General features: G+C 45.9%; 1 pseudogene; it reads left to right on the top strand.

Moving 5' to 3' along the window:
* Positions 1-5,259: 5,259 nt before the first annotated feature.
* LOC115332978 lies at positions 5,260-10,373 on the top strand (annotated as a pseudogene).
* Positions 10,374-11,637: the final 1,264 nt, after the last annotated feature.

The raw sequence follows: 11,637 nt of genomic DNA on the forward strand, positions 1-11,637 counted from the left end.
AGGCTGAAAACACCCGCAAAAAGCGCTTCGGCATTTTATAGTTTCCGCAGGGCACTGAAGACGGTTAGCTAAGACCGTGCGTTTTAGCCAATCAATCAATCAATGGATTGATTGACATATTTATTTTCACACAGGTGTCAAGGCGGTCGGGTCAAAGTGTGATTTAAATCACCTGGCGAGGACCAAACCACCAATGCAGCACTCAGGCAGCAGGCCTACAAAGTTAACAAAGAAAAGAACGGGAACCAGTAGAGGGTGTTTCAACCTCAGATCGTACAATGACCCTCCGGGTTATATTTTTTTAATATTTCTGTATTCAATATATGTGAAAGCCATGGCCTTGGGAGGAACATTAATCTCTATGTGAACGCCGTAACTAAATGTTTTCCAGAGATATAAAATTGAGAATCTCGAAGCCGAGATTTTAATATGGGGTCATTCCATGCCAAAGGAGACGCGGCAACGTTTTCGTGTCTGAGATCTGTACGAAAAAATTATTTGGATAAAGAAGCCTGTGAATTTCAAGAAAAGTATCTGTGTGTGTGTGTGCGCGCGCGTTTGCGCGTGTGTGTGTTTGCCTGTGTGTGTGTTTGTGTGAAAAGTTTATTTTATAACTGGCTGATTTCATGCTCTAAATTTCTGGAATTTGAATAAATCCCGTGTGGTTAAAAAAGATACTGTGAAAAAACGGCTGCGTACCACACAAATGTAGGTGGGCGCCGAGTTGCTTAATAACATGCCCTATCAAGCAGTGTTATCATTTTGCTTTGGTAAAAAGCACCCAACCTTTATTATTATTATTTTTTTTTTTATTTGGACATACGACAGACGAGGCCGACGCGCAGAATGCGTTCCGAAATTCGGGAACCAGACAATGAAGGACTGCGCTCATCGGCGGTTAGTTGGGCAGAAGTATAGTGGAACTAAGACGCCAGTATCATTACATAACGTAAAGGGGATACGGATGCATCGAAGTTAGGATAACGTCCAATTCAACTGAATAAAACGTGTTTTCAGGAGAGCGTTGAAGACCTTGCGGCGGCGTCGCACAACGTTGACGCCGCGCTGGAGAACGCCGGCGTGCGTCGACAACGAGGTGGTCGCCTGGAGGCACGGTTGAAGAGGCTCATCTTTAAAAAAATATTTTCTCAGCAACAACAAAAAGTACCTTTCTAATTTCTTGATTTGTTTAGAGATGAGGAGGATTGAACGTTTGGCAATCTGGAATGCTGCGAGTACCAATGTCCACATTGTTTTGTTGTTTTTTTGCTTTCAGTAAAGCCGCTTCTGCATGAACTGCTGATTTTTTCCTTTAATTAAGACGCAACAAAACGAAGCTTTGAAAATTTAATACAAGGAATTAACTTATAAGTTACGAGAGAAAAATGAAAAACAAAAGTATTGTATCTAACACCCAACTCCAAGTTGACTAAACAAATATCATAAAGTTTCTTTTTCTGGAGCTCCTATATCGATCCAAAACGGCGTCTTCCATTGTTTTTATTTTACTGTAAGATAGGTCATGTCATAGAGTAATTAGGTGCCTATCTATTTGGTTTTTTTTCTCAGTGTTTTTTTTTTCTTATTTTTTTTAATTGCGCAGGTTTTATGCTGATTCCAGAAGTTGGGAGCACGATATATCAGCAAAAATAAAATTTGATTTCTGGCATAGAAATACTTTCTTTTGTTGAGTTTAGAGACTTCTTTAACTAAATTTGTTCTCGTACGAATCTCAGGCATGATCAAATTGCCGCGTCTCCTTTGGCATGGAATGACCCCATAGTGAAATCTCGGAAATATCCATGCTTCTATAGCTTCTGAATTTTATATCTCTGGAAAAACAAAAAATGAGCTCCGGCGTTTACATATCACTTAATGTTCCTCCCAAGAACATAGCTTTCACATATACTTAATACAGATATATAAAAAATATGACCCGGACAGTCGTTGTACAAGCAACCTGTTATTCATTAGTTTTTAAGTAAATTTTCAATGGCCACGTTAAATGTGCGCCGCAGTAAAGTTTGACAATTTAACTAGAAAATTCTTGTAACAAATCATTTTATAATTACCCGTTACTTTTACAAAAGCATGAGCCAATTACGGCAGTCAGCTCTTATATCTACAATGACGAATGACGAATTTCCGTGGGGGTCCAAAAAGCGTAAGATAGGGCACCTGGCAAGCGGCGCCGCTCGTCGGGAGAAACCTTAGGTGACGCTCTGCACTCTGACTTGCAAGCATCCTGGGCTTCGTGTGACCCCGCCGACGCGGACACGGGAGGACTCTGGGAGACAGCGGTTTCCCGAGCACAGCACAGAGCGGCTAGAAGGTGGCCAACGAACTGCCTCCCACCACAAGCAAGAGACAACGGGCAGAACTTGGCACGTACGTGCTACGCATCCAACCCACGGAACGCTGCGATGTGACTGCCATTGACCCTGAGGACCCGCGCCGAGCGATTGGCTCGCCCGCTATTGATACTGCTCTACTTCGACGTTAACTACTAAGGGTGAGCAAGCTAGCTAATTCTATCACGGTCACAACTTGCGATCCAACTCAGGTGGGCCGCGTCCGACAAATGACTTTACGCTCCCGCTTCGCTCGAGACGCCCGCTCCGGGTACAAGTATATCAAGTACCGTATACGAGGGCATGTCGAGGTGCGTCATTCACCGCTGCAAGCCGAACGAACCCACAAAGAAACTACTTGAGGCCCTCTACACGGATGGCGTGGAAGCACTGACGGCGCGCCCCATGGGCTCTCGAGGCACGGTGCTGATTTGTTGGGCATCGCCTCACCCACCCAAAGAGGTGACATACTGGGACTTTCCACGGAGGGTCGAGAGCTAAGAGCAGCGCTCGTCAGTATGTCTCCGTTGCCACCAACCGGGGCACAAAGCGGATGTGTGCCCTGCAAAACGTCCAGTGTGCAGTACTTGCGGGCACCAGCACGACTAAGCACCCGAAGATTGCCCCAACCAAGAAAGCGAGTATTGTGTTCACTGCAAGCAAGATAGTCATGTGGAGACGGACTCCACCTGCCCTGCACGCGCTAATTTTGCACAGAACGCCAACAGCGCGAAACCAGTGCTCGGGAACACCTGTCACGCAGCCACTCGAGACGCCGATCCCACAACGGCTCGAGACGCCGGCCGTCGTTTACGCACGCCCTTGGGCAATCTTCTTCACAACCCTTAGACAAAACCGACACCAATCCCACCCGCAACTCGCAACGACATCGCTCAACTAGCCGCGTGCACATAGTCGAGCCTGACGCCTCGTAAACAAGAACATGGCCGGACATAGTACTAGAACACGCCAGCACAAAGAATTATCCCGCTTCCAGAGGGAACATGACGAGGAACAGAAGATATATGAAGAGGACATGAGACACCACCGACACCAGCTGGACAACCTAGAGAGAGCAATCGAAGAGACTAAGAAGAAACATGCCCCGAGACAGCGATCCCGCGAGGACCACGACTGCTGCTAGCCCGGGCTCTTTAACGTGCACCACGCAGTAGTGATACACGACCGCATGCCGGTACGATGCTTATCCAGATCGAAACGGGCAGGGATGGGGACTGAACCCAGGATCCCCGGGTTCTGCAGCGGGAGCTTTTCACTCCACGTGCTGCGAGCTGGTGTGTGCTAGCCCACTGGGCCACCGATCCCCCCGCCGCGCTTTTATCTAGATCCCCCTCTCACTCAGCTTCTTTCAGTATGAATTCGAAGAACATGAAGACGATGTTAGCCTTTGCATTCATTTTAGGCTATCACCGACTATTATCCAACAATGCGTGATTATTGAATCACCAAGCGCCTACACATCATTCCATGTTTCAAAATCCACATCCCAGCGAGCGCATGTTTGTCCATTCGCAAAGCGAGCAAATCACGCGCCATGCATATACGCACTATGCTCGGTTTCACCTTATGATGTACCGCAGGAAAGGCCAGAAGCGCGAGTTCCTTGCTTTGGGGCACATATCGGCGGCCCAAGCTCTCGTGCATTAAGGGCAGCAGCCAAGCCTTCGAGCTCGCGCATCTAGCCTTCGTTGCGGTACAACATAAAGTGAAACGGAGTATATATATTTCCAGTGGATTCCATCACACGTGGGAATTCTAGAAAACGAGGAAGCAGACGGTCTTGCCTTGGCAGCGCACAAAGATGCCTGCCCAGCAATTGCTATCCATAAGTACAACTCCGCACGCATCATAATTCACCATGAATGAACAAAACAACACCCTGACGCAGTAACGGCCGCTGGTTATCCGCCTTCCCCGATACAAAAGAAAAAAATTCAACCGTAAACAAGAATCGCAGTTACATAGACTGAGAACGGGTTGTTCGAACACCAACGTCCGTTTGCACCTTCTCAGACGGCAAAACACAAGACAGTTGCAGCTCATGTGATGAACCCGAAGACATAGACTATATATTTTGGACCTGCCCAGCGCATGAGGATCAGAAAAAGACGCTACTAGAAACCTTCGGAAAACTTCACATCAACGCCAGCCCAACACAAGAACTCCTATTCCCGAGAGGAACAAAGAGGAGAGCAGCGGACCAAGCGGTCCGCTGCACTCCAGGCGGTGCTTGACTTCGTGGATGAGGCAGGACTCTCTTCTCGACTTTGAAAAATAACAACCTGATCAGCGCAAATCACGACATTGAGAACCCACTCTGACTATTTTATGCGCCCTGCCTAAGGGCCAATGTACAGTTTTTTTAACATTTTTTACCTATATCTTTTCCTCCTCTCCCTCTCCCTGTAGGACGAAAAAGCTGACTCCGCTTACGGGAGACTAACGTTTCTTTCTACGCGTTTCAATTTCCTTCCTTTTCACAATATTTATTTTCTTTATTACAAAAAATACAACCACAACAAAATGGCGCCGGCCAGAGACGATTCTCACCGTGGCTAGTGCCACTAAATAAGCTACGCTTTAGAGTAACCACATTTACCTATCTTGTGGCTTAAAAGAATGGTTGTCAGTTATCTGAAGCTGTATCTGAAATCACAGGAAACCCTATTCCGATTGGAATAGCCAGCACCATTTTCTGCCGCTCTTCCTGTAAGCCTGAAATCTTATGCTAATCTGCTCAATTTGGCTACTTCAACATTCTTTTTAGTAACTGGACCCTACAGGGCTATTACCGGGCACAACCCTGCTGCCTAAAAAGCGACCACTTGCGACAGAGTTGCCCCGCTCCAATGACTCGATCCACCAGACATTGAACTCGGACGCTCGAATGGATATCGTCGCGACTACGAGCCACATTTCTGCAGCGGAAGCGCGCCAACCACTACAAGAACCTCAACTAACGGCTAAAGATATCAATGACGACGTTCCATTGAAGAAACAGTGCGTGAATCTTCCCTCGGAACAAATGGACGACGACAGGACATCCAACTACTCGTTTCGTGACGGCACTCCTGGAGGCGAAGACGACTTCACTCAAGTCACAGTGCGGAAAAATCGCCCTGCCGGAATCCCACTGATTATCAAGCCAAAAGAACAGGGAACCTCGTTCTGGAATATCAACCCCAACAGAATAGCAAAAGAAATCGTGACAGTATCACAAGAGAAATTACTAGCACCTCGCATAAGGAAAGATGGAACAATCACGGTCAACACGGCGACGCTGAACTCAACGAACAGGCTTCTTATGATGAAATCTCTTGTCGGAATAGACGTGACAGTGACCGTGTCCGTGTCATACACGCGCAATGTTGGCAAGGTCAACAGCATTCCTGTCCAATACTCAGACTACGAACTGCTAGACTACCTGAAGGACGCTGGTGTCATCGCAGTCCAACGACAAATTGCATACTCAAGAAAAGAAGACGGCAGCATGGAGCAACAACCAACAGAAAGTGTCTTTCTTCACTTTCCACAGAATCACCAAATGCCTGCACGGGTCCTATTGGGCTTCACCAGTCATCCTGTCATGGAGTACTTTGGAACCCCGGTACAGTGCTTTCGATGCCAACGACATGGGCATCTCGCAAGACACTGTCGTGGCTAACAGAGATGCAAGGTGTGCGCTGGACCACACAGCTACAAGGGCTGCATGAACAAAACTAATCCAAACTGTGCAAATTGTGGAAGCAATCACTGCGCTTCGTTTTCAGGCTGTCCTCACAAAAAGGCAGCAGCTGCAGCCAGAAAACATGAAATCCTAAATGGACCAATACAAAATAACCGTTATCCTTCCCCGAATCTTGAGGTCACACGCACCCCGCTGCCTCCTCTACCACCTTCTCGCCCACCTCAACTTCCCCCTCGTCCCTCTACATCATCACAGCACACACAAGTATCTCAACAACCTCAAAGGCAGCAGTATTCTAACGTGATAAAACGCCAACTAAACGCCCAGATCGACTTCAAGACTCCATCTCACTTAAACTCGACGATACCTGGTCAAACGCCTCCAGAAGACCGAGCATCAAACCTCTCCCCTGTGCCAGCACCCCACACACAGAAGCGTGATATACGCAGACGCGATCATCGGGAGGATTACTTTGAAACACGGCAATCGAGCGACGTCTCGCATTTGCTAGAACCGATGTTTTTTACGGCTTTAAGGGCTATACTCAGCGCCGTGCCCGCAGCCAACAATCTTCCTGAGGTAACAGCCCTATTCGCTATGGAAAGATTACTTAAGTCTTCACGAACATCGATGAATGAAGAGTATTCCAATGCCTGATTTGTACAGCCATATAGGAATATTTCAGTGGAATGCCAACGGATTATGGTGATTTTCGTCAATTTCTTAAAAAGAACACCATACCGATACTTGCATTAACCTAAGCTCGCGTGGACGACGACTTTCGTTGCTCAAACTACGTGCAGTCAAAATCATCTCGTCAAAATGGTCAAAGTCGAGCGATGCTAGCTATACAGAAAGATCTGGTATCAGTGCATCTGTTCTCTTCTACGAAAGATAGCCCAGAATTCGTCGCCTGCAAAGTACGGTGTGGTAAGTCTTCAGTTACAGTTGTGAGCGTGTACATCAACCGCAAACTCCAATAACTTCATTTGGGTTTTCTGAAATATTTCGTCACGTATCTGCTCCTTTTATTATATGTGGAGACTTCAATGGACACCGCACAATGTGGGGGAGTGACCATTGCGATCGACGTGGAAATGTCATTGCCGAGTGTGTGGACAAGTATAACATATGCGTCCTCAACGACGGATCGCCGACCTTTGTTCGTGGCCCTACCTACTGCAGCTGTTTAGACCTGACTCTATGTTTTCCAGACATTTCACCTCAAATGGCATGGATGACAGACAGGAAAACCCGAGGTAGCGACCATTTTCCCATTCTCGTACAACACCCTCTTCTTAATATTCGTGGGCAGCAACATAGAGCACGGATAACAAACTGGCAGATGTTCAGACATTTAAATACTTTAAGACATACCGATTTGAAAGAGCCCGATGATTTTGCGAACTCGATTTTGCTTAGTTGCGAACGGGCAACGCGTCTTGTACCTGTACCTAACGGACACGTTGGTGTTAATGGTCAATACGAAAAGCTACGTGCAGAAAGACGAAGAGCAGAGCGCCGCTATAGAAGATCAGGAGATGTTGAAGACTATAACCAGGCCCAGCATATTCACAAGCTCATGCGTCGAGAGCTGCAAATTCTTTCAGTCCGCCGATGGAGGAAGTTCAGCGGCAATATGACCCCCTTCATACCGATTCCAATAGTATGGAAAATACTTCGTTCTCTTCGCACGCCTGTTATGCAAAAACAACCCTTCCGCGCGCTAGCGCTTCTGAGGGGCATATCGGAAGTAACAATCGCGGATGAATTTTTCGCTCTGTTAGCACAACAAAGCGATGTGGTAACAACTTACCAATACAAATCTTCCAAGACGCAGGCTACTCGTACCCTCGAGAACAAGAGGCATCTAGTGCATGCAGAGCTAGATCATGAAATCAACATACGTGAAATTTTTTGTGTGCTTCACAACACCCGCAAGTCTACAGCTCCTGGTCTCGATAAGATCACTTACGATGCACTACCAAATCTCGGCCCCGATGCCACCAGCACTCTTCTAGAAATATACAATCAAGTTTGGAAAACAGAGACAATACCGGAATCGTGGAAGCTAGCTAAAATAGTTCCGATTTCAAAACCTGGAAAATCACCACTGAGCCTGGATTCCTTCCGCCCTGTAAGTTTAACCAGTTGCGTCGGAAAGCTGCTCGAGAAGATCTTACATAACCGCTTGCAGTGGTGGTTGGAAACTAGTAAAGCGTTTCCCGAAGAAATTACAGGATTTCGTCCACGTAGATGCACAATGGATGGTATCTTAGACCTCACCACCTGTGTAGAGTACGAACGAGATAACGGAAACATTACAGTGGCAGTGTTCCTAGATATTCGCCGAGCATTTGATACGGTTAGTCACGCTCATGTTTTTGAAGGACTTGTGCTTCTTGGTGTACATGGACGCATGCTTCGCTGGATACAAGAGTTTCTTCGATGCAGGAAGATCGTAGTGTGTACAAATGATGGAGACAGCAAGCATCATGAACTCCACCATGGAGTACCCCAAGGTAGCGTGTTGAGCCCTACTCTTTTCAATGTCGTAATGGCGCAGTTGCCGCAGAAACTCCAGCCACCTTTACGAATATTTATATATGCTGACGATATTTGTATTTGGATCTCTGGCTCGTCCCCAGATATTTTAAAGAATCAGTTACAGGTAGCCTTAGACACGACAAACAAGTTTTTAAGAGAACGAGGAATGGAGCTATCTGCCACGAAATCTGCATTTATACCATTTACCAGAAAAAAGCTTCCTGGTTTCAAACTTAATGTAAATGGAGACTCAATTCAGCGAGTTCAATCATACAAATTTCTTGGCGTCCTACTGGATCAATCCCTGACTTGGTCCAAACATATAGATATGCCGGAGGGGAGAATTAATAGTGTAATTAATGTTTTTCGATGCATAGCGGGTGCAAAATGGGGAGCCTCAATTGATTCAATGCTCTCATTCCACGCAGCGCTAGTGCGACAGGCAATTGCCTATTCTATACCTGTGTTACAGGGGTTTCCAACACATCAGAAGCTCGCCTTACTTATATACTTGCAAGAAGTCTAAGAGTATGCTTAGGTCTTCCGCGAGCAACATCCAGTGCGCTTGTATTCGCTACAGCCAAAGAACCAGCAGTAACTATCCTAAGCATCCAGGAAGTATGCCGTACTTTTTTAGACTTTCTGGGCGGCCCCTTTTTAATAAAATTCTTTCTCGCAAAGGGACGAACTTTCTTCGAACATTAAATTTTGTGCCCCTATTAATCCCTGAACAAACACACTGGGTTCAGGACATTCATAAGCCACCATGGAAGCTACCATTACTAGACGTCCACATGAGCATTCCAGGCATGGAAACAAAAGCATCGGTAAATACACACGTTGCAAGGACATTGACCATTGCACATCTACAGCAAAAATACGACGAAAACATCCACGTGTATACCGACGGATAAACCAAGGATGAAGGATCAACATCAGCATTTGTGGTACCCCAGTTCAACCATTTGTCATCCTTTCGGTTGTCACATCATACTTCTTCAACTACCGCAGAATTGCATGCTTTACTCGCGGCTGCAATATACATCAAAAATAGCTCGACAGCGAATTCCTGGGTTATATCTACGGACTCCAAGCCAGCACTACAATCCATTAATACCCTGAACACTCGCAACGAAAATATGGCTCTTGTGTACCGAATTTGTGAAGAACTTGGGGAAGCAATAAGGGTTGGACATACGGTACATCTTCAATGGGTTCCTGGACATAGCGGTATTTTAGGAAACACCCAAGCTGACGAACTGGCTACGGATGCATATACAAGAAACAACGTCCAGCTCACACCTTTTACAAAAAGCGATGCCAAGCGGTACATTCGTTGTCTGAGAAACATGACGTCCCCTGACACGTGGCTCAAGAGCATCTCGGAACAGAGCCTACTCCTTCTAATTGATCCAGACCTTCGGTGCTCAGTCCATAATTACTTGAGCAGACCTATTGAAACACTAATTCATCACCTACGACTAAATGTTGCGTACACCGGCAAGTTTTTTTACCGAATTCAACAGGTGGAAACACCGAGCTGCAGGTGTGGCCACCCCGTGGAAGACGTCGAGCACATAATAATGAAGTGTCGCAGATACGACCAGTGGCGAACTCGATAACGAGTGGGACTAAGCATATTCGACAATCGCTCTTTTTCTTTGGCCAAAGTTTTAGGACCTTGGCCGGACTTAAAAAGCGAGAAGAGGGCATCAACTTTACTACGTGATTTTTTTACTAACACAAAGATAGTTTACAGATATTAGGTATCATACGAAGGTGAAAACACGCACAACGCGCCCTTAAAAGATAACCGCGTTTTTTTCCAGTAAGTTGATTACTATGTTACAGTAATCTATTGTACATATGTACATATGTATTTATTGCGTAATCGCTTCTCTCACCGTGTATTTTTTTTGTGCGTGTACGGCAACTGAGAGTATTATTCATGGTGTTATCATTTTATATTTGGATGTTATACATCATTTATACTATACATTACTTGATCTGAAGTAGCCGGTACCAGGATATGGGACCAAACTCTTCAACTCATCAAATAAACATTGAATTGAATTGAAATAACCATTTCCCCGTAGGTAAGGAATTACATGCCCACCCTCTATCACGAAACGACTGTCATCCTTGGCCCTCAAAGTTCACCATTCATATTGCATTGCTTTCCTCTCTGCAAGAAAAGAAAAAGGGGGAAGAAACAATTTCCTGGCTAGGGACTTCTGATGCGCCATAAGAACAAGGAAAATATACAATACTGGAGGTTTCCAAACACACTCTTCGTGGCATCCTTCTCTTACAGTTGGCTCGTATTTGTGAAAAGCGAAAATTGGCGCCGATTTGCAAAGCTCCGAGGCACACAATGTCAAGTTTTGATGTGTGGACCCTTTCCAAACGTTTCTGAAACTGATTGCCCGTTTAAAAGGGCTTAGCCAACACAATCCAATCCGACGATCCTGATCAATGGCACGCCATAAAGTTCTAAACTTTGTCGGCAGACGACGAGGAAGCAGTCTCAAATGCCAGGTGCAGTCGTTACGGAGTTGCTGACGCTCATTTTACGAGCACCCTTGTCAACAACATTTGCGTATTTTAGATCGGAGCGCCCAATAAAAACTTTATTCCTACTGCTTCCGAGTTTACGCTCAGACAGCTTGCAACTGCTGACATCTGAAAAGGATTAATAGCATCGAACAAGCAACATGTCTGGGACTCTTCTTCCAGCAAACTCCAGTTTGTTAAGTCTAAGCGCGTCCTACGTACGTTTAAACACGGTAAATGAAACTCACCTGTGCAATTCTCTGCTGTTTTTTTTTTGCGACCTATCTCTGCTCGCACGTTTCTTTTAAACGACCCATCAGATCTCTTTTGTTTGCACTTGGTACAGTAGTTTTGTGGTGTCGGCTAAGAACTCTTGCCTTGCGCCGTTTTCTTGTCTGTAAGATGGTCTCCAAAGAGACGCAGCAAATGCTCAGGGCGGGGCTGTCTTCGTTCCGCCGTGACAGAGATTCGCTACGC

Source organism: Ixodes scapularis, unplaced genomic scaffold, assembly GCF_016920785.2.
Source record: "Ixodes scapularis isolate PalLabHiFi unplaced genomic scaffold, ASM1692078v2 PGA_scaffold13__105_contigs__length_92229423, whole genome shotgun sequence".
NCBI lineage: Eukaryota > Metazoa > Arthropoda > Arachnida > Ixodida > Ixodidae > Ixodes > Ixodes scapularis.